Source organism: Mercenaria mercenaria, chromosome 10 (assembly GCF_021730395.1).
Source record: "Mercenaria mercenaria strain notata chromosome 10, MADL_Memer_1, whole genome shotgun sequence".
NCBI lineage: Eukaryota > Metazoa > Mollusca > Bivalvia > Venerida > Veneridae > Mercenaria > Mercenaria mercenaria.
This window is the reverse complement of record NC_069370.1, coordinates 64,682,826-64,707,970: the sequence shown is the minus strand read 5'-3', so window position 1 is coordinate 64,707,970 and position 25,145 is coordinate 64,682,826. Positions and strand designations below refer to the sequence as shown.

At 34.2% G+C, this 25,145-nt stretch overlaps 1 pseudogene; it reads right to left on the bottom strand.

Moving 5' to 3' along the window:
* The window catches only part of LOC123561390 (cytochrome P450 1A1-like), a 76,621-nt pseudogene extending 52,889 nt beyond the window's left edge, over positions 1-23,732 (bottom strand).
* Positions 23,733-25,145: the final 1,413 nt, after the last annotated feature.

Below are 25,145 nucleotides of genomic sequence, written 5' to 3'. Positions count from 1 at the left end.
GTGCGAGGTTGGCATGCTCTAAACGCGTTTTAACCCCCCAGTTTTCTTTATGTAGGTTACTGACCGTTTCAAGGCAGTGCCCATATTTTCAACTTGTTTTTGTCTGTCTCGTATTTTGTGTTGCGTATGTTGTCTTGTTTGTCGTTGGCGTTTTTCTCCTCTCCCTCCCACCCCATCGCCCCCGCATTTGCACCCCCTCTCCTTTTACTATGAGTGCGTTATCGTGCCCACCAATTTTTCTGCCGCCAGCCGTCCCTGGGCGGTTGCCCAGTTTGTTTTTTCCTGCTTGTTTCCTGCGCGTGCGTGCGTACGTGCGTGCGTGCGTGCGTGCGTGTGTCTGTCTGACTGTCTTGTGTATGTGCGTGTTTGCGCTGCTGTGGTTTACGGTGTATGAAGACTGCGTTTTAGTAACCTGGCTTTCCCTGACAATTAATTATTCATCCTCTATATTTTCCACTTTCTCCCAACATCCTCAAAGTTTTATTTATCCCTTGTCTCCCTTTTATATATTTTGCATTATAATTAAACTGTACTTGTTGTGGATTCTTGAAGTTATCCGTCTGCTATATTTTTCCGTTAATTTTTCTTTTTGTTGTGGGCCTGCTTTGCGATGCATGGCTCTATTGCTGTGTTTGGGGTGCTCTGTGCCTCTGGAAAATCTACCTTTACATTTGACCTTTTATCGTTAAATAATTTGTATTAATAGATACTAGAGTGCGATAGCAGAGCTGCCAATCGAAATTAAACAGACCCGTATAATGCGATGTATAAGTTAGACTTAACATACAAATAACTTGAAATATGTGAAAAGCAAGCACAGTGAGTTTTCAAGATGACAAAAGTTCAATTACGGCACTTCAATGCCCCGTTCGACATTGACAACACAGCTTAAAAGTTCTTAATTAGACCACGATAATCCGTAAATAGCCAATCGCAAAGCAGACTTGTACCCGTCTATATTTCATATACAACAGTAGCGTTGTATATATATCGGGGGGAAACTTGGGCAAAAAACGCGTGAATTTCGTGTCAATTTACCATCTAACAATACAGGCTAACGCCGGAGTTAATGACCTTGCAATATTCTCACCAGTTATCAATGGGATAAAAAATAAGACTGACTTGGAGGTAAATTCAGTTGACAACGTCTAAATATTAATATTGTAAAAATGACCCAATGTTATTAGATATCAATAAAAATGAATTACAATAAACTACATATTTGTAGTGTAGAACCAACTGGGTAAAAACGTAATTTACACATTCACTGAAACGTTTCCAACAGTTGTAACTTTTTATGTTCACTTGTTATAAAAAAGACATGTCAGCACGATCCTTACATTTGCAAACAACTGGATCCAGTTGTTCGAAACTTTAACAGGCGATTGAGTTAACGGTCGATTGACTTTATCAGTAGATTTCGACAGTTTAGAAAACTTAGAAAATCAAATGCACTTGTTAATGATTATAAACACTAAACCATCTTTACAGTAAAATTAAAACATCATACTAGTGTTTCCCACCCACCAAGACTAGTATCATAAATAGAAATTTAACAGGCGGTTAGTTTAACAGCTTAATGCAGTGGTCGTGGGTTCGAGCATCATTGGGGTCACGACCATAACTTCTCATATGACCCCAGTACTAGTTTTCATAGGAAACGGACTCGAGAGTGGTTACAATAAGCTTAAACAGTTAAAGCTTTCATCACAATCGAGCTAAAACAAATTAGTATAAACTAAACTAAACTAAATTACAGTCCGTTAAAGTTTCGAACAACTTGGCCCAGTTAGAAAGTAAAACAACTACATCATTCTTACAAGAAGGGCACGATATAGTAAAAGGTATTCGTAGTCCTACGAGCATCTACGCACTAACTATATCCTGATAAACAAAGCAAACAAATAAAAAAATAACTAACTAAATAAATAAATAACCTGGCTATCTTCTTGAATCAACGAATCAACGTATCTGTCATCGTGTTTCGCCAACATGCAAACTCCTCACAAAAACTAATTGTTCAGCATGCAGTCCAATTTTGAGTATTTTTGAGAAATCCATATTTAACTGTTTAGCATTAATTTTGTGATTGCAAATGACTCAATGTGTTAATGAACGTTAAATCTTAGTAAATCCGGTATTTGAGTAAAACTGAATTTATACAAATAACCTGCATTCTTTCATATGCCCTACTGACAATTAAGCAACAACAACAACAACAACAACAATTACTTTTATTAATGTCAGATTACATACATGTAATAACATGACTCATTTTTTTCAAACAAGATGTGGGTTTAGATGGGGACAGACATAATTATATATCATATACGAAGATATAATTTACAAACTTAGAGTATCATAAATACAGATCGTAAAACTTAGTGAAAAGAAAGAGTAATACGTTTACACTAAGGTTTGTAAATAGTGATACTTGTTGGGAGAATAAGATCACGAAAAAAGCATGATCTACCTAAAGGTATGCCATTGACGGTATCATTATTATGAATCGACTGGGGGATTAAGTAGAACTGTGAATTTTGATTGGTCAGTAGTTTCTTTATACATGTACCGGTCATTGACCCAGTTCATTCATAAGTTTACAAAAAAACAAATGTGTATGTGCGCGTTGGCAGCGTGGACATTACTATGAGATTAGTGTTACTATTGGATATAAGTGATATGGATGTAAGTACTTATACATATTATTACTGGCTATTTCGAAAATAATTTATTATTAGCGACACGAATGCACTTATGTTTTTTAATACAACGAATGATACGGAAGACAACAGATTACGAAATTTAATTATATTTGGCCTGTTAGAGAACGCTCTAGGGATATATTTCATTCGTTCGTAGGCGAAAAAGGGGCATTTGAGAAGATAGTGGAATTCGTCGCCCACATCATTTAATGAGCACAACGTGCACTTTCTTTCCTCATAGGGAACATTGAATTGACGCCATCTCCCTGTCTCTACTGGCAGTCTATGATTACCTGTTCTAAAGTGAAATAGTACTAGTCTTTTGTTTTTTTGGGAGAATAGTAAGGTAAGGTTCTAACTTGATATCAGACTTAAATAGTCTGTAATTTAATCCCTTTGAAGAATTATTTAAACTTCCATCAAACTTTTGTAAGAATTGGTCATGTAAATTCCTTTTAATTAATTGACCTATATTTTTTAAGTATAAAGTTTTCTGATTAATCCAAAAAAAGGTGTTCCCTGTTAGATCCAGAATACTTTTAATATGATTTATCCATTTAAAATGTATTGTAGAGATCAGCATGTATTCGTAACATTTCCTTGCTATTTTTAGTTCACTTCCCGTAAAAAGTTTAGCCCAATAATTAATAATTCTAGTTTTAATCACAATTTCGAGCGGATAGCGGCCAAGTTCTCCATATAACATATATATAGGCGTACTTTTCTTGCTGTCAGTAATTTTACGCAAAAAATCAGTATGTACTTTTTCAATTATGTCTAAGTTCTCGAACCCCCATACTTCGCAGTTATAAATTAATATAGGAACAATGGTTTGATCGAAAAGTTTCAACTGGACATCTACTGGCAAATCAATATTAGATATTCTCATATATAGAATGTGTAACGCCTTTCTCGCTTGACTCACTAATTGTTTTCGTGCGTTTAGGAAATTTCCCGAAGAAGAAAAGAGAATACCTAGATATTTGTAATCTTTCACATTTTCTATTATTTCGCCATTTATAGTGAAGTTGAAGTTTTCAGGTTTGCTCGTGCCAAATATAACAATTTTTGTCTTTTGCATATTGATTGTTAGTTTCCAAATTTTACAATACTGATAGAAATCATTTAACAAATTTTGAAAAGTTGTTGCATCTTCACTAACTATAACTGTGTCATCTGCATATAAAAGTATGAAAATTTTAAGATACACGTTGATTTCGCCATTGTTTTGATTTAATTCAATACTGGTGTTGTTTCTATTTAGATAATCTTCTAAATCATTGAGATATATTGAAAATAAAACGGGGGACAAGTTCTCTCCCTGTCTTACCCCGCAGAAGCTTTTGAAAAACGGAGATATATTACCATTTAAAGAAACACATGATTTGATATCTGCATACATATTGAAGATTACATTAAAAAGCTTTCCGTTTATTCCATTTTTAAGCAGTTTGCTCCAGAGTCCTACCCGCCAAATTTTGTCGAAAGCGGCCGTAAAATCGATATACGAGCAAAAAAGTTTCTTTTTTTGTGATCTCAAGGCATCAATTAGAAATTTGAGAGTAAAAATATGGTCTGTGGTTGAAAATCCTGATCTAAATCCGGCCTGATTTTGATTAAGAATGTCAAAGTTGTTAAGAAATACAGTTATACGTTCATTTAAGACAGCTGTGACAGCGTTAACGGTACAAAGATGATATTACTCTTATAAAAACACGTTAATCCTAATTTCTATAGATGGCGTGGGAGAGTTTTCAATAATTGCAGTTTTTATGTCACGTGGTCTAAGTCGGATAGACAACTCGTGCCGTTGTCTACGGGATATATACAACTCGCTTTGCTCGTTGTATATATCCCGTAGACAACGGCACTCGTTGTCTATCCTATACTTAGATTTTTATGAAATTGTCTAAAGACATACGAGGGATTTCAAAAATAATGTAGCCTTTGTTACAACCACATTTGTAATAAAAACCAGATTTGTAATAATTATAACATTTCTCGTTTTTATTACAAAAGTGGTTGCAAAGGTTCAACCACATTTGTAATAACCAGATTTGTAATAAAAATCGCAAACTTTTTTTTTCGAGAGATGTGTTTTTCCACGTGATATTCAACCTAATGCATGCGTGTTTAAGCACGTGCAGGTCGAATTGAACTGTCCTGGGTCAATTACGACTCCAAATGTTTTACCTGAAATCCTTGTTCATGGACATATTTTACTTAAGAAAATTATTACATTTCTCGTTTTTTTTACAAAAGTGGTTGCAAAGGTTCAACCACATTTGTAATAACCAGATTTGTAATAAAAATCGCAAACTTTTTTTCGGGAGGTGTGTTTTCCCACGTGATATTCAAGCTTATGCATGCGTTATTAAGCACGTGCTGGTCGAATTAAACTGTCATGGGTCATTTAAGACTCCAAATGTTTTACCTGAAATCCTTGTTCATGGACATATTTTATTTCAGAAATTTATTACATTTCTCGTTTTTATTACAAAAGTGGTTGCAAAGGTTCAACCACATTTGTAATAACCAGATTTGTAATAAAAATCGCAAACTTTTCTTTTCCGGAGATGTGTTTTCCCACGTGATATTCAAGCTTATGCATGCGTTATTAAGCACGAGCAGGTCGAATTAAACTGTCCTGAGTCATTTAAGACTCCAAATGTTTTACCTGAAATCCCTGTTCCTGGACATATTTTACTTTAAAAAATTATTACATTTCTCGTTTTTATTACAAAAGTGGTTGCAAAGGTTCAACCACATTTGTAATAACCAGATTTGTAATAAAAATCGCAAACACTTTTTTTCGAGAGATGTGTTTTCCCACGTGATATTCAAGCTTATGCATGCGTTATTAAGCACGTGCAGGTCGAATTAAACTGTCCTGGGTCATTTAAGACTCCAAATGTTTTACTTGAAATCCTTGTTCATGGACATATTTTACTTTAAAACATTATTACATTTCTCGTTGTTATTACAAAAGTGGTTTCAAAGGTTCAACCACATTTGTAATAACCAGATTTGTAATAAAAATCGCAAACACTTTTTTTCGAGAGATGTGTTTTCCCACGTGATATTCAAGCTTATACATGCGTTATTAAGCACGTGTAGGTCGAATTAAACTGTCCTGGGTCATTTTAGAACTCCAAATGTTTTACCTGAAATCCTTGTTCATGGACATAATTATGTTACTTTAAAAAATTATTACATTTCTCGTTTTTATTACAAAAGTGGTTGCAAAGGTTCAACCACATTTGTAATAACCAGATTTGTAATAAAAATCGCAAACACTTTTTTTCGAGAGATATGTTTTCCCACGTGATATTCAAGCTTATTCATGCGTTATTAAGCACGTGCAGGTCGAATTAAACTGTCCTGGGTCATTTAAGACTCCAAATGTTTTACCTGAAATCCTTGTTCATGGACATATTTTATTTCAGAAAATTATTACATTTCTCGTTTTTATTACAAAAGTGGTTGCAAAGGTTCAACCACATTTGTAATAACCAGATTTGTAATAAAAAACGCAAACATTTTTTTTTCGGGAGATGTGTTTTCCCACGTGATATTCAAGCTTATGCATACTTTATTAAGCACGTGCAGGTCGAACTAAACTGTCATGGGTCATTTAAGACTCCAAATGTTTTACCCGAAATCCTTGTCCATGGACATATTTTATTTCAGAAAATGATTACATTTCTCGTTTTTATTACAAAAGTGGTTGCCAAGGTTCAACCACATTTGTAATAACCAGATTTGTAATAAAAATCGCAAACTTTTCTTTTCCGGAGATGTGTTTTCCCACATGATATTCAAGCTTATGCATGCGTTATTAAGCACGTGCAGGTTGAATTGAACTCTCTTGGGTCATTTAAGAAACTCGAAATGTATTACTTGAAATCTCTGTATAAATATTTGTCCGAAGACACTGACCTGGCATTTTTAAAGGTTCTAGCTTGATGGAAGATGTCGGAAAATAGTTATGAATCTTATCCAGAAATTCTTACGTATATTATCTTTTCAAAAAAGTTTTACTTGCCAAAAGGCCTGTAAACAAAAGCCATTTCATCTCATAAGGTTTTAGTGGATTCTTTATGTAAGCTAATTCGTAGCTATACGAGGGGCATTTCAAAAGTAATGCAACTGATTATCGTGCGGCCTCGCCTTGCACGGGATTTTCTTGAAAATTGTACCGATATAGCGAGACATCCATTCTCTACACAGATATACTAAATTTACAGGTGTACACGCAGTATTATCGCTAAAACAGTGATAAACGCAACATATAGTCATTGATACTATAGTAAAATGGTTGGCAAGAGAAGTGTAAAGGCAGCTGAAATTCGAGGTTATATAAAGACTCGATGCCAGCTTAGCGTATCAGCGAAGGAGATTTTTGACGAATTGTGTGTTGTTCATGGACAGAATGAAGTGTCGTATGCCACCGTCACGAGGTGGATTAAGAAGTTTAAAAGCGGTTGTGACTCTATTAATGATGCACCAAAATTGGGACGTCCTTGTAGTGCTACTTCTAACACTGTGGTTAACAAAGTATGTGATGTGGTTAAGTCTGACGCCAGACTAACTGTTCATCAGATAGCTAGTAGAGTTGGTGTTTCAGCCGCAAGCGTATTCCGCATTCTAAAACGTAATTTAAAAATGAGACGTATTACAGCTAGATGGATCCCTCATTTGTTGTCAGACAAGCAAAAGCATGTCCGACTTGAAACCGCCGGAAAACTGCTTAAAATGTTTCCAAAATATCAAAGAAAGCAGTTTTCTGACATTATTACTGGAGATGAGACATGGGTTCACTTTTTCGAGCCTACCAGAAAAATAAACAACAAAATATGGGCTACCAAAAACTGTCGCCGCCCCTCAATTGCCAAAAGATTGATTAGTGCTAAGATAGCAATGTTTGTTATTTTCTTTGATATACGTGGCCCTATTATGCAACTGGTTGTACCAAATAGAAAATCTGTGACTGGTATACTTTATAAAGAAAAAGTGTTGAAGAAACTTAAAAAACAATGTTTCAAACGTCGGCCACACACTGGCTTTAAGCACCTATCCTTGTTGCATGACAACGCCCCTGCGCATGAGTCTGCTATTGTGACCTCGTTTTTGAACAAGGAAAGGGTTCGAGTTCTTCCACATGCACCATATTCCCCAGACCTAGCCCCGTGTGACTATTTCTTGTTCCCTAAATTGAAAAAAAAACCATTTAGCTGGTAGACGGTATAGGTCCCGACAGGCCTTGGGGTTCGCTGTTTATCAGTGCATGTTGGGTATACCTAAAAATGAGTATGAAGATGCCTTTAAGAACTGGATTAAACGTTTGAAACTTTGTGTACGTAACAAGGAGGATTACTTTGACGGTATGACGCGTAAATAATTTAAAATTTATCAAACGTGCGCTTATATCACCCCAGTTGCATTACTTTTGAAATGCCCCTCGTATATCACACATACGCAAATAATTTCTGTAGGAATTAATTCCTCAAAATTTCATAAATACCATCTACTTTTAATTCTAAATGACCATAATCCCGTTGTAAACAGTTGTCATCTTGGGGTGTTCAAGATCATCTTTAGTGAAAGGTCGTTTTTGCATTAAGCCTATACTCTTACAGCTTACCTGACACATGGACATAGACACGAACACTAATGGCAAATATTGGACTTCAGCAGAATCATTTGATATAGGAAATAATCAAATAACAAGCTTATTAAGATTTAGCTAAATTTATTAGGTCTATATCCTTTAGACCCTTTAAAGACATATGCTCACAAATAACGCAAAATTACACAATAAGTATCGTAGTATCGTAAGCAGGCATGAAATAAGGCACAATGCTACAAAATCAGGGTTACAACATAGCCTTTAGTATCAGTCATGTCAGTGTCTTTGACTTTAATGACCCCAACACCTAACGTCTTCCGCGATTCACATGCTGAGGATTCACATGCTGAGTCAAAGCAGGCGACAGATGCAAATAGTTACAGACACACACACACGAACATTTACACACACGCACACGAACGCGCACACGCACACGCACAACCTGGCTGGTAGAAATATACATAAGAGTTTAACAATACTTTAATATGTAACAAAAGCTAACATAAAATGTGGCATAAATATGTAAAAAGAAAAAAAACTCATAACAGAGTTGTGGGGGAAATCATTACTAGTGTAAAGTGTTATAGTAGAGATCCAATTTCAGTTTCCAGTCAATGCCTTTGAAAGTTACTGATAAATTGAACTTTATATAAAACTGTACCATAAAGGTTGTCGGTGCAAACGAAGCATAACTCTCTCTTCTATTAGGGGTTATGGAGATTGTTTCTACTAGTGTAATCTTTGATATTAAAGAAATATTTTAAGTTTCAAATCAATAGCTTTCAAAGTAACAGAGATGCCATAAACAATAACTTTAATCTAAAAATTCTAAGTATAACACTTTACACTAGTAATGATTTCCCCCACAACTCTGATATGAGATTTTTTTTCTTTTTATATATTTATTTCTGCCAGGTTGTGCGTGTGCGCGTTCGTGTGCGTGTGTGTAAATGTTCGTGTGTCTGTAACTATTTGCATCTGTCGCCTGCTTTGACTCAGCACGTGAATCGTGGAAGACGTTAGGTGTTGGGGTCATTAGAGTCAAAGACACTGACTTGACTGATACTAAAAGCTATGTTGTAACCCTGATTTTGTAGCATTGTCCCTTACTTCATGCCTGCTTACGATACTACGATACTTGTTGTGTAATTTTTCGTTATTTGTGAGCATGTGTCTTTAAAGGGTCTAAAGGATATAGACCTAATAAATTTAGCTAAATCTTAATAAGCTTGTTATTTGATTATTTCCTATATCAAATGATTCTGCTGAAGTCCAATATTTGCCATTGGTGTTCGTGTCTATGTCCATGTGTCAGGTAAGCTGTAAGAGTATAGGCTTAATGCAAAAACGACCTTTCACTAAAGATGATCTTGAATACCCCAAGACGACAACTGTTTACAACGGGATTAGGGTCATTAAGAATTAAAAGTAGATGGTATTTATGAAATTTTGAGGAATTAGTACCTACAGAAATTATTTTGCGCATGTGTGACATATAGGTACGAATTACCTTACATAAAGAATCCCCTAAAACCTGCTGATATGAAATGGATTTTGTTTACAGGCCTTTTGGCATGTAAAATTTGTTTGAAAAGACAAATATACATCAGAATTTCTGGACCAGATTCATAACTATTTTCCGACATCTTCTGTCAAGCTAGAACATTTAAAAATGCAAGTTCAGTGTCTTAGGACAAATATTTATACAGAGATTTCAGGTAATACATTTGGAGTACTTAAATGACCCAAGAGAGTTCAATTCAACCTGCACGTGCTTAATAACGCATGCATAAGCTTGAATATCACGTGGGAAAACACATCTCCCGAAAAGAAAAGTTTGCGATTTTTATTACAAATCTGGTTATTACAAATGTGGTTGAACCTTTGCAACCACTTTTGTAATAAAAACGAGAACTGTAATAATTTTCTGAAATAAAATATGTCCATGAACAAGGATTTCGGGTAAAACATTTGGAGTCTTAAATGACCCATGACAGTTTAGTTCGACCTGCACGTGCTTAATAACGCATGCATAAGCTTGAATATCACGTGGGAAAACACATCTCCCGAAAAAAATAAGTTTGCGATTTTTATTACAAATCTGGTTATTACAAATGTGGTTGAACCTTTGCAACCACTTTTGTAATAAAAACGAGAAATGTAATAATTTTTTAAAGTAACATAATTATGTCCATGAACAAGGATTTCAGGTAAAACATTTGGAGTTCTGAAATGACCCAGGACAGTTTAATTCGACCTGCACGTGCTTAATAACGCATGTATAAGCTTAAATATCACGTGGGAATACACATCTCTCGAAAAAAAGTGTTTGCGATTTTTATTACAAATCTGGTTATTACAAATGTGGTTGAACCTTTGCAACCACTTTTGTAATAACAACGAGAAATGTAATAATGTTTTAAAGTAAAATATGTCCATGAACAAGGATTTCAAGTAAAACATTTGGAGTCTTAAATGACCCAAGACAGTTTAATTCGACCTGCACGTGCTTAATAACGCATGCATAAGCTTGAATATCACGTGGGAAAACACATCTCTCGAAAAAAAGTGTTTGCAATTTTTATTACAAATCTGGTTATTACAAATGTGGTTGAACCTTTGCAACCACTTTTGTAATAAAAACGAGAAATGTAATAATTTTTTAAAGTAAAATATGTCCAGGAACAGGGATTTCAGGTAAAACATTTGGAGTCTTAAATGACTCAGGACAGTTTAATTCGACCTGCTCGTGCTTAATAACGCATGCATAAGCTTGAATATCACGTGGGAAAACACATCTCCCGAAAAAAAAAGTTTGCGATTTTTATTACAAATCTGGTTATTACAAATGTGGTTGAACCTTTGCAACCACTTTTGTAATAAAAACGAGAAATGTAATAAATTTCTGAAATAAAATATGTCCATGAACAAGGATTTCGGGTAAAACATTTGGAGTCTTAAATGACCTATGACAGTTTAGTTCGACCTGCACGTGCTTAATAAAGTATGAATAAGCTTGAATATCACGTGGGAAAACACATCTCCCGAAAAAAAAAAGTTTGCGTTTTTTATTACAAATCTGGTTATTACAAATGTGGTTGAACCTTGGCAACCACTTTTGTAATAAAAACGAGAAATGTAATCATTTTCTGAAATAAAATATGTCCATGAACAAGGATTTCGGGTAAAACATTTGGAGTCTTAAATGACCCATGACAGTTTAGTTCGACCTGCACGTGCTTAATAACGTATGCATAAGCTTGAATATCACGTGGGGAAAACACATCTCTCGAAAAAAGTGTTTGCGATTTTTATTACAAATCTGGTTATTACAAATATGGTTGAACCTTTGCAACTGCTTTTGTAATAAAAACGAGAAATGTAATAATTTTTTAAAGTAAAATATGTCCATGAACAAGGATTTCAGGTAAAACGTTTGGAGTCTAAAATGACCCAGGACAGTTTAATTCGACCTGCACGTGCTTAATAACGCATGCATAAGCTTGAATATCACGTGGGAAAACACATCTCTCGAAAAAAAGTGTTTGCGATTTTTATTACAAATCTGGTTATTACAAATGTGGTTGAACCTTCGCAACCACTTTTGTAATAAAAACGAGAAATGTAATAATTTTCTAAAGTAAAATATGTCCATGAACAGGGATTTCAGGTAAAACATTTGGAGTCTTAAATGACTCAGGACAGTTTAATTCGACCTGCACGTGCTTAATAACGCATGCATAAGCTTGAATATCACGTGGGAAAACACATCTCCCGAAAAGAAAAGTTTGCGATTTTTATTACAAATCTGGTTATTACAAATGTGGTTGAACCTTTGCAACCACTTTTGTAATAAAAACGAGAAATGTAATAATTTTCTAAAGTAAAATATGTCCGTGAACAAGGATTTCAGGTAAAACATTTGGAGTCTTAAATGACCCATGACAGTTTAATTCGACCTGCACGTGCTTAATAACGCATGCATAAGCTTGAATATCATGTGGGAAAACACATCTCCCGAAAAAAAATGTTTGCGATTTTTATTACAAATCTGGTTATTACAACTGTGGTTGAACCTTTGCAACCACTTTTGTAATAAAAACGAGAAATGTAATAATTTTCTAAAGTAAAATATGTCCATGAACAAGGAATTCAGGTAAAATATTTGGAGTCTTAAATGACCCATGACAGTTCAATTCGACCTGCACGTGTTTAATAACGCATGCATAAGCTTGAATATCACGTGGGAAAACACATCTCTCGAAAAAAGTGTTTGCGATTTTTATTACAAATCTGGTTATTACAAATGTGGTTGAACCTTTGCAACCACTTTTGTAATAAAAACAAGAAATGTTATAATTATTACAAATCTGGTTTTTACTACAAATGTGGTTGTAACAAGCCTTTGTCTCTAGCTTTTAGACACTTTAATGAAGTACAAAAAATACATCATTACGATTCGCAATCTTTCTACTAACTTCTCTGAAAATTTGACTGATTATGATCATGCAGTCAGAAGTTATGATTCCTCGAAAACAGTCACTTACACGAAATCGGCGTTAGGTTGTATTTCAACGATATTAGCGACGTCTCGACGTCGGTGGGATGCTTTCATTAAGTTTGCATTGATTTAAATTTATAAATAGTTTCGATAGATTCTGATAAACAATACCTAAGTCACTATCAGTTATTTGGTTAGAATACTGAAAAAAGGGCGTCTTAGATTGACGTTAACGTCGAATCACGAATTTGCTTTTTTTCCTCGACCTTCGTTGACTTTTAGCAACTGTACCATTTGCGAAATATTGCTTGTGGCATTTATTTATAAAGTTCAGTTGGTGTTTGCCAAATTCTATGCATACCAACTGTCCAATTATCTCGAAGACGACATTACCTTTGTTATAACCAGCAATACTAACATAGTTTAAACATTATTTACTTCCGCCTCCAACTTCAGAACGACGCTATACTTTCTGTGCATGTCGCCTTCACGTTTTGCTACATTTCAGCGTGCTTTATGGTAAATAAGTAACATTAGCGGCCCAATTCAAACCATGACATATGAAAAAGCGACTGCGCCGGTTATGCGTAACCACGGTAATTGAAATGTTCTACGCGCTTCGACTAACAGCAAAATGTTACTCAAATATATGACCAAATTACAAAAAGATGGCTAATTGCAATGATATATTTAACATTGCACTGTCCACAACAGAAAGCGTTTGACAGCAAACGTTTACGTTATTTTTGAACAGCCCTCGTAAGGTGCTTCATTTTGAACTATAAAATACCGTTTTGTATAATCAAGTAGGTACTTACCACATTTATCCGTATAATAATTAGGGTTGGATACCGGTTCCCGGTATCGGTACAATACCGAATAATCACTTCGAAAAGTACCGGTATATACCGTTTCGTAAAAGAACCGGTTCCGATTTCGGTATTTCTATAAAAGTAAAAACAAAATTCTTACAAAATCTGCAGCAAAATAAAGCAGAAATTTAAGCAAATAGCGTAATAACGTGATCGACATTGTTTACTGTGATACCGCTTAGAGTAACCTCCCTTGACATGGAGAGCTAACCGTGCGAATAGTTTCGTATGCTAAATTATTACCTGAAATACTCTTTTCCGTCGTTTTAAATAACGTAACCAAAACTTAATTTCAAATATATTACGACAATTTTTTTCTTTGTAGTTTTCTTTTTAGAACCAATGAAAAAAATGATGTAAATAAAAAATTACGAGACTAAGCTTTTTAACCTACGTAAACAAATAATCAGTTTTTGCGAACCATTAGAAATAGTAGTTTATTGTTGGGAATGTGGTTGTTTCAAGTGTTTTGAATGGTTATTTGTTCAATTAAAAATGTGTTGCAAAGTGTTTCACTATAAAAACATTACTAGTCAACCTAGTCGAAAATTTTTCATGAGTGGAATTAGACTGACTTGTTAGAGGGGTAATTTGAAAGTAATTAGTGTTTCAGTTTAACAAGTTCTAAATCAGTACTGAGCTTTTAAAAGCAATACTACAGTGAGTGTATTCATAGATTCAATTGCATAGTGAGCGAGGTATCTGCTCTAGATTTTTATTTTGGCAAACTAGTATGTAAGAAAATGTTTATTTTTACTCTTCATAATCAATAACATCAACTTTCCATTAACAGACTTAAAATGTTTATTTATCTCAGCAAATCATGTATATTGCTTTCATAGGTGTATATAATACTAAGCAATTCATTGCTTATGTAATGTACTACAAAGCATGGTAACGGTTACGGTATCGTTAATAATACCGTATCGTTTCGTTGTTCGTATCGTATCGAAACCGCTTCGTCTTAACGATATTCCACAACCTATAATAATTGTATCAGTATGAAAAACAATCCCGAATTATTCTTACATATCTATTCCACAGCGAGTACTAAAATGTAACAAGTGAAACAGAAGTTAATCCAATGAAAGTGATTTTCCCATTCCGTTATACGGTTGATCTCCGTTTCATCGTGGTGAATTTCTGCAGAATCGCACATGGCCAAAGTTAATAAACTGATAAATAAATTTTGTTTAGTGTATTGACCCAGTGCCAACATTTTGATAAGCAGTATCGCAGAATGTAAATCCTGGATTACGACTCGGATGCTAGTCTGGCTACCGACTAGATAATCTTTTTTTTTAGAAAAAAATAATTCTTTTATATATTTTGACTTCATCAGTCTTGGCTCTGATTATCTAGTCTGGTAAACTCTGGTCAGAGCTTTTGACCGATATCTCATGATAAACCGTTAGCTGACCGATCACACAGTATGGCACACTGCAATAAATTTCTCCTATGGATAGAGATCTTAATCAGCATTTAGTTAACAGGTGGTGAGCACATGAGCTAAGGTTAAATTTTGTCTTTCATTTTAATCAGGCTACTTTTGATTATACACCAAAAAATTAAAAAGGTCAGAATTGCCCTTTGTCTTCAATCATAAAAACAATAATTCCTAAATGAAATCATATTAATTATTATAATAGTCTTCTTATTGGTTAGATTAAATAAATATGTATATACTATTTATACTATTGATACCAGTAAGTCTTATCTAATAGCACAGTGCATAATAAGAAAAGAAGTCATAGGCAGAATGAATATTTTAACAATGGATTCAGGTATAGAGAAGGGATTAGAAGTTTTACAACGTAATTAATGATGTTCGTTTTCCTTTATTTTTTAAGTTGAAAAAGTATGTGCAATATAGATCTACTATATATGCATTTTATGATGTGTTTTTGAATATTGTATTAAAATTTTCTAGTTAGTAACCATCTTAACCTCCCAGATTCAGTTACTTTTTAGGGGCAAAAAACCACAGTAAAAACATGTTTTGACTGTTATATCCGTCTTGTAGTATATATAAAATGGTTTTATGGATAAAAAGCGTTGAGTGCATGGTATAAAGGTTTATGGTACATTCAACTTCATTTGCACGAACTCAGTCTGCTATACTCTTGACCTATGGTCTTTTAAAACTTCTATCTTCATACGGTATACAATTAATGTGATTTTTTTTTTGAATAAGCATAAAACTGTAATTTATAGCATCTTCATACTTTCTTTAGTCAATTGCTAAGTAAGATATGTAGTACATCATGTTTCTCTAGAAAGCTTACCTAATTATATTTGAAATTCAGTTGGTTCGAACTACCTATAGCTCGAATAAATTTGAAGATTTCTTTGTTTTTTGAGCAGTGAGTTTTGAGTTAAAAAAGTGAATTTCCAGTGAGTTTCGAGTTAGAAAAGTGAGTTTCGAGTTTAAACTCATCCCTGTGGGTTGAAAAACTTGCTTGTGGTGCAGAACTCTCGGGTGAGGAAGCCATCTAGTTGGATGGTTGTGCTTGAAACAATGCATGGAGGGGTACCTGGGATCTTCCTTTAGAACCATGTGTGGAGGGTCACCTGGGGTCTTCCTTTATTACCATGCATGGTGGGGCACCTGGAGTCTTCCTTTAGTACCATGCATGGAGGGGCACCTGGGCTTCCTTTAATACCATGCCTGGAGAGGCACCTGGGGTCTTCCTCTGGTACCATGCATGGAGGGGCACCTGGGGTCTACCTCTGGTGTCATGCATGGAGGGGCATCTGAGGTCTTTCTCTAGTACCATGCATGGAGGGGCACCTGATGTTTTCCTCTTGTACCATGCATGGAGGGGTATGGCCGTAAGAGCAGTGGGCGCCCCCCTCCAATAATTTGACTAATTAAGTTGATTCTCTTAGCAATCTTTTGACAACGAGTCAATTTTAGCCGTGCCCTGCAGTTTTGTAATTGTTTTTGATGTTTTAACAACCAAAGTATTTTTTTAAAAACGTTGTTAAACATTTCATGGAACTGGGTTTGTTATGGGTCGGCTGACTTTCAAAATCCGTACTGCCCTCCCGCCCCCACTCTAAAAATGCTTCCTACGTGCCTGACGGGCGCCTGGATTCTTCCTCTAGTACCAGAAAGGCTGGAAAATCATCAAATGACACATTTTCCTGTCAATTGTATGTTAAACAAAAACACACACAATATGTAACTGTCCGGCAATGAAAGCCTTAATGCATGAATATTTGATCACCACCCGAAAGAAAATGTACCTACCTTCCAATCAAAATTTAACAGTGACTTAATGTTAATGAACATTTAATGGAGACCAAATGCAAGTGGTATTAGCAAACTTATTTTTCCTTGAAAAGATCAAATACCCAAAAATTTTATGCAGCTTCTTTAAGACACGTCCTTTAACAAGTGCATGTACTTATTTCACATCTGCCAAATAAGTAGTGTATCTATTGTGAAATTGGCAAATTCACCCAGATTTTCCCCTTTTCAATAAAAACATATGAAAATGTACTCAGAATGTGAAACCCCTTATCCAATGCATTGTTTTATAAAAAGACTTATAATATGTTCTACATGTTCACAAGCACATACAGTAATTGTGGTCTAAACTGAAGTAAAACTCTTAAAAAGAAACTTTGAAAAATTAAACAAATTCCTTGAAAAACAGTACAAACTATTATCTGATGATTATCTATTATCTTGTTCTTCCACCGCTTTAATCCATTTATCTACCTGGTACTAACAACATACCGGTAATTATTGGTTTTTAACCGATATTTGCGTTCAGTGATTTGAATATTTCTTTCCTTTAAAACAATGCAAAAAAGCACTTACATATCTTATAGATGAGTATCTTTCTAAGTGAACTAAAAAAATACGGCAATTAATTTGGATGGCAAGATATGGTAAACCACAAACTGTGGTTTGAAATGAAATGAAACGGCTTGAAATACATAGTTTGACGTGATATGCGTTCTAAATCCAGTTAGACTTCAGATTTTTCTGTTATTTCTCTTTTTTTTATGTTGTTAGATTTGTGTATTTTTGGATATTTTGTTTCTTGGTTATAACACGACAGATACGTCATGTTCATTTATAATACGTTTTAGCAATGAATTATAAAAGATAATAGGTAAGGGTAGATCTCTTGGAAGCACAGCACCACAAACACAACCTTAAAGCGATGCATTTGCAAAGTAAGCCCACAACAATATATATAAAAAATAATTTTTTAGGAACGATTATCATTTAGTGCTGGTTTGTGACGCATTTACACTTTTGACACAGCAGTATATACTATCAAATTTTACGCGGATGCCAAGCATGTTCAGGCTAATAGAACTGTTTTGAAGCACTAATAAGACATTATTACATTATCTATTAAAGCAAATCTTTTAAACCTTACACTGCTAAATTTCTACAATGAACTTGTCCATCTTTCAATTAGAACAGTACCATTAACTGTTAAAAGGGATGTTTACCAAAACATAATACAGTATTATTAGTATATAATAAGCCAATGAAAACCAAGAAAGAGAAATTCATAGCAAACTATTTACAGATCACGCTTATTTATTTCAAAATAAAGAAATTTATTTTAGAATAATGAATTGAAACAGATCAGTGATAGGCAGATATATTTTTCAGTTGTTTCATAAAACACCTAAATCATTGTTTTGGTTGCCAACTGTTGTCAGTTTCTTTTTGTCCCTTGGGAGCAGTTTCACTTCTTCCCACATTATACATGATTTCTGTTTTGTAGGAAGGTGTTAGTTCTGTTCTTAAAATTCCTATTGCCGGGTATTCTTATCCACTGTAGATTACAATCAGCATTTCCTTATTTTAGCAATTAAGACATTAATTATTATATAGAAGCATTTTCATCTGTGCAACATCGTTTTTTTTTAAAAAATCATTCAAATTTAAACACAGAATACATAATATATAAAAAGTTAAACAACAGCATTAATCCACTATATATCAATTATTCATTAGGTATTCTTTCTAGTTCAATAATTTTTACCAAAGTGCTCCCTGTAATCTACAGGTCAATGGGTCGTTTATAAACATGTGTGAATGGCAATAAATATCCCAGAACCACCAGGTCATGTAACATGATCATTTTCAGCTGTAATAGCTTGACCTTAGATAAAGGTCGATCTCCAGGATTCAGGAGATGCTCAAACCAGATTTGCACAGACCGTATGTTTTGAGAATAAAAGGGACATAATGATACAAAATTTGTATTGCCTCAGGAGTTATCTCCTGTGAACAAAACATAAGGTCTGAACACAGACTACTCGGATGCGTAAATAGTATAAAACGTCACGGAATTCGCCTCAACTGTGGTCAGATTTTTTAAAAGCCGTTCCATGTAGACAAATACAATAATATACTTCTAAATATACCGCTCAATCCAGGGGTCATGGGTTTTTCCAGGAAGCGGACTCGAGAGTGGTTCCAATAAGCTTGAAGCTTTCATCACAATCGAGCTAAAACAAATTAGCATAAACTAAATTTATTTTAGATTTCATATCTTGAAATTTAGCTGGGTATCAGCGAATTACGGAAAAATAAATTTCTTAACTTTTGCACAATACTGAAGGACAAGAAAACAGCTATGTCTATAGCCACTTTGACTTTCTCGTAAATTTGATACGGGTAAATATGGATCGTGCATGAAATTACCGTAATTAAAAGAAACTTAAAAGATTACATAACTTAAGTTTCTTAACATGAATATATATAAGTTCGTAAAATCATGTTCAAATAAATTGCAGGTCATGTTCTCTATGAAACTGTACAGAGCACGGATAAAAAATTAGAACGAATTTACAACAATTTATGTCTATTATCGTACATTAGTCTCACAAATGAGCTATTAGATAATAGTGGAGAGGCGTAAAATTGTTGTTGATTGTGGTAGATATCAAGGACGAAGTTTGACATTTTCTATTTGTTCTGACTAATATGATACATTGTGAAGACAAATAGGCTCTGACGTATTGAAAACATAAAAACGATATTGTAATAAAAGAGTATCTCACATATTAAATAACCTTAAATATCTTAAATTAGCCAAATCGATCTTTTGTTAACTTATTCCATAGTATATAGTTTATAATGATACATCAGGAGGAATACCTAGCTGTGTAAACAATGCCTTTATGCTGAAAAGAAAACTTTATAAATTTTCATTGAACAACATTGTGCAATGTCCTTAGATATTTCATTGATATATTTCATATTAAATTGTTTATTACTGATTAAATGCTGTCCACTATCATGGATCATATTTTAGGAACTGACAGCAATAAATTTATTTAATACATGTACTAGTGATCATATATATTGGTATTATTCTGGAGCATTTAATAGACATAACGTAGAAGAACATGCTACTACCAATAAACGCTCTATGATAAATTACAGAACTTTCTGAAATCTTTATTAAATGCAAATTGGAGCTTAAGAATGTTTCTGATGCACGATCTCTTTCAAATCAATGTTTGGCTCGTGTCAGAACATCTGTTGAACTGCACGTGTGTTTGTGTGTATCAGAACCAGCGTTTACTTTTTACTGGAGGATTAATGATAATAATATAAGAAAATTGTTGAGAGTAAAAGAAAGAGTGCAAACATGTGAGGATGTGAAAGGGCCCCGCTTTTGGATGGTTAAACGAGTACTAAAGGATAACTATGGTGTACAATGTGAAATATAGGAACTCAGATAGATGTCATAGATTCTATAATTATATTAACATCTTAAAGTGAACACATTTGGTATTGGTAATAGAGCTTGCAACCGAAACTCGTCTGACTGGTTTCTTATTTTGTTGGGTTTAACGTCACATCGACACAGCTTTAGGTCATATGGCGACTCTCCAGCTTTTCTTGATGAAGGAAAACCCCAGGTGCTCCTCCAGGCATTATTTCACCACGGGCGGGTACCTGGGTAGAACCACCGACCTTCCGTAAGCTAGCTGGATGCTTTCCTCACATGAAGAATTCTACGCCCCACGCGAGGCTTGAACCCACATCGATGAGGTGGTAGGTGTTTGGAAGTCCGCGAATTTAACCACTCGGTCACGTAATGACAATATGTAACTTCCATATGCGGTTATTTATCCTAGGTATGTGATTTCGGCATTCCTCGGTTATGGAAATTATTTGTGATAACAACTTGAGAATGCTGAAATCGCATAAGGAGAATACGAAAATGAACGGGAATTGCCTATTGTGATTACAAGTTTTATTATGATTCAAAGGAAACTACTAAAATAAATAACAAATTATAAACGGTAATTGTTAATATATACTATTTGAAATTATTTCGCATACAACAACTTTGCTAGAAATATGACTTCTGTTTTGTAGGTAAAGTGATATCTTGTAGATCTTAGCACATAAATCCGAGTATAAAAACTCTTGAGGTATTCTTATACATTTATCCCACGATGGGCGATGAAAACTATGCTAGAAATGTAGCAATGTAACTGCTTATTTCTGTTAAACCAAAAAAAGTAAAGCAGATGAATCCAAGCCTTTAGTTTTACAGCTTTCGCGTTTCACTGACATAATTTGCATCGCAAATGGCCAAATGGCTGTTTTTCTTTTAACTTAGAAATATTCTATCTGTGTTTTCAGCAGATACCAAACACTTCTGTAGAATTACCAGAAATCATAAATAGTGAGTTCACGTATAAATATTGTACGGTATTAACTTTGTTCCAGTTTTGAAAGATCTACATGAAACTTCTAAAGAAAAAATATTATAAATTTCGCTAATCAAGCTTTGATGCACATGTATACCTCAGTTCTAGTACAAAAACTACGAGACAAGTTGAGTCTCATATATGAAATTGTCGAAATACGATAAACTTTCCTTTCAGTATGCTTGTTGTTCAATGAAGTTACCTACCAGATTCTCATAGCAATGAACATGAATATTTCAATATCAAAAAAACTTAAAGAAAGACAACAACCCTTGTAATAACTATACAGATCTTGCTTTCAAGTTTTTGCCAGACAACATACAATAACGGCATTTATTGGCGGTCAGGTAATATCTATGTAAAAATCAAAATAAAATGAAATACCATTTCTGTTTTTACAATCTACATTAAAAAAGTATTTTTCAAGTTAAACGTATTAATTATATTTAAATATAAATGTTTTACATTGGCATTGTTGTTCGACACTTAACGTTTTACATTGGCAGTGTTGTTCGACACTTTAACAGTTGATTAAGCTAATATTCGATTGACTTTAGGGTTATACATGTATACGTATATGTCAATATTGTAGAAATCGTAATAAAACGAATGCAAGAGTTAAGGATTTTAAACACTTAAATGTTTTTACAGTTAAATAAAAACATCATATGAGTGTTCCCCGCCAAGACAAGTACTTTGAATCAAATTTGACCGGCTGTTAAACAACTGGTTCCTGGATATGGCTATTTGACTAAAATGTAATAAAATGTTTAGTGCTAGATAAGCACAAATTTAACCCCGTTTATGCTATTTACGCGTGGGAAAGTGAAGTAATTTATCCCCAAAATAAAAGAAAATTAATAGTAAAAGGAAAGAAACCAAGACATGGTTCAATGTCATGTAAAATAGAAGAAGTGTTATAAATCTTCCAGTTTTAATAAAAATAAACCATTTCAATAGATATTGTTCGATTAATTGAATTTCCTTAATTTGACATGCTTGCTTTGGCCCTATCATAATCGATATATTTATTAATTCAAAATCGCAGGAAATGATATCCAATATCATAAAAAAATTACTTTAATAAAAATGCCTGAATACTTGTTAATCATCCTTAAAGATAATAATACAGTAACATTGTGTAATTGCTGCTACACCTCTGACTATTAAAAAATATTGATAGCTGAAAGTATGGGCTTTTATATATTGAACACTTCAGCTCTCAGGTCTGGGACGGATTTATGACCATCTGGAAGCACAGGTGCTGTAGACTTCTAGTAGAACAACTAGCAACAGTCCGTAGGATTCCGAAATTGATGAAGAGTGTGCAAATCTTTGTTATAATTTTACACAGGAAACAGGCACGAAACATAAGCAAAGTTGAGAAATGGAGAGTTCATTTCAAATGTCACCGTTTTGAAAAGATTGTCATTCATGTCACATTTTTGTTTGATGTCATCTTACTTGCCTCTTTTATTGTGTGATCATTTTCAAGTCTGTAAATGCAACGTCTAAACTGTTTTGCTTTAAAACGTTTCTTGCTTTCTCCTAGATGATGAATAACACTTGCGTCAACTCGATTCTACAAGAGATGTCTGTTGTTTGCAGGCTGCCAGCAGACCATTCGGCTATAAACCCTTTTTAGTCTAACCCGAATTATATATATACCAAAGTACACGCTTAAGCAAACGTTCGGCGCCAGGTGCTTGTTAGCTAACGCTAAAACCAACATACTTTACATGCTTAATATGGTACAACTTGTTAAAATGTACTGTATTGTATCATGTCGATAGTTACCAAAACTTTTAAAAACACCGTTCGTCTGAAGTCTTTTAAGGAGATATGCAGCATGCTCAAGTTCTCCTTGGCTCAACATATACTAGTATATCAACAAAACATGAATTGCTCCAGGAGACCGTTTGCACGAGCAGTCTATGATCGAGCGAGCGGTATTGACTGTACATTGAGTAATGAATTTTTAAGAGACCGACATAATGTATTCAGTTAAAAAATACAAAACATTTTATCTATGCAATTGAAAGCGAAACCATTATATATTTCTAAACGAAACACGGCACATTTCGACGTATAGTTTTACAGCTAAGACTCAAATAATGACAATTTATAAATTAAGTGATATTTCTACATAAGAAATAAATTGAAAGTAAATTACAACAAGTTAAAGAAGCTGTATGAAATTGACAAATGCAATCTAAAATATCTAAACTAGTATGTAGAAAAATATCAAGATAACACTTACCACATATATCCGGGAATATGTTTTCTGCAGTATAAAAAACTCTCGAATTATTCTTACATATCTATCTGACGTTAAGCACTGAAAACTATCCTAGGAATGTAACAAAATTAATGCTTACTGATGTTGAAACAGAAGAAAAACAGAAGTGAATTTCATTTTTTTCCCCGTTTTAAGTTCCTCTTAATTCACTTGATAATTTATATCCGTACAGCACATTGCCAAAGTTTATAAACTGGAAATGCCCAAAGAATAAAACACAGATGATTGTTTACAGTATTGAGCTGATGCCAAAACCTAGATAAGCAGTTCCAACAAATAATAGCAAATTAAGAATAATTTAAAAGCTGTGGATTAATGCCTTTTCGATCGTGTAAATTACATTTTGTTCCGCGCAGGATCTCTTATCTAAGATCACATGGATTTTAAACAAAAGTAGGTCTGAAAAGTATGTTGATAAACTACTTATTCAAAGTTAGTAGTGTAACAAATAAATTGCACGGCTTTCACTTTAATAAAGATAAATATCTTTAGCACAATAATGCGGTAGTGTAAATAGCTCTTTGTTTGTGCACGATATGCCTGCTTGTTGAACAATGGTATTATTAATATCAACGAGTTATATGGAAATATGTCGAGTTTTTTTTCCGCATCTACGAGTGTGATTTTCTGACAAAACCTAACATAAACATTAATTTCATCAACACAGTCTGATGTATTTTATGTTTGGAAAAAAAAACACATGGCACGTACATGTAGTTTTTTTTGTCAAGAGGATAGCGCCTTTCTCCTGCAATAGAATAAACACTCGAAGTGATCGTGATAGCAAATGATTAACAGCACCAGGCTTAGACATTAAAACTAGTGGCAAGAAACTAGATACCGTGCAGAGCTTCAGGTACTCATGGTCCGTCATGATAGATTAAGGGTCAAAGCAGGAAATACTGGCCAGGATCGTACGAACGACTTGGGCGCCGACTTAGCTGACCATATGGAATGACAAGAACAGTGCACTAAGCTCAGAGGTCAGACTGGTACATTCATTGGTCATCTCGATCTTATTGTACACATGTGAAACGTGGACCCTGGCGGCAGATTTAGAAAAGAGGATACAAACCGCAGAAATGAATGCTTTCTAAGACTCTTGGATATCACGTACAAAGATCACGTAACAAACGAGGAAGTGAGGAACAGCGTTATGAAATCCATTAGGCCGTAATAACGTCTTCTCACTACTGTGAAAACACGCTAATTGAAGCGGTATTGGAACATCACAAGATCAACAAGACTTAAAAAGAAGATCTTGCAAGGAAAGAATGAGAGACAGTCGAAGAAAGAGACGGGAAGACCAGATACCAGAATGGACAGGTCTGAGGCATAGCGAGTCCTTCAGTTTTATACATAATTTGTTTTAGGTCGATTGTGAAGGAAGTTCTACAACTTATATTAATCACTCTCGACACCTCATTCC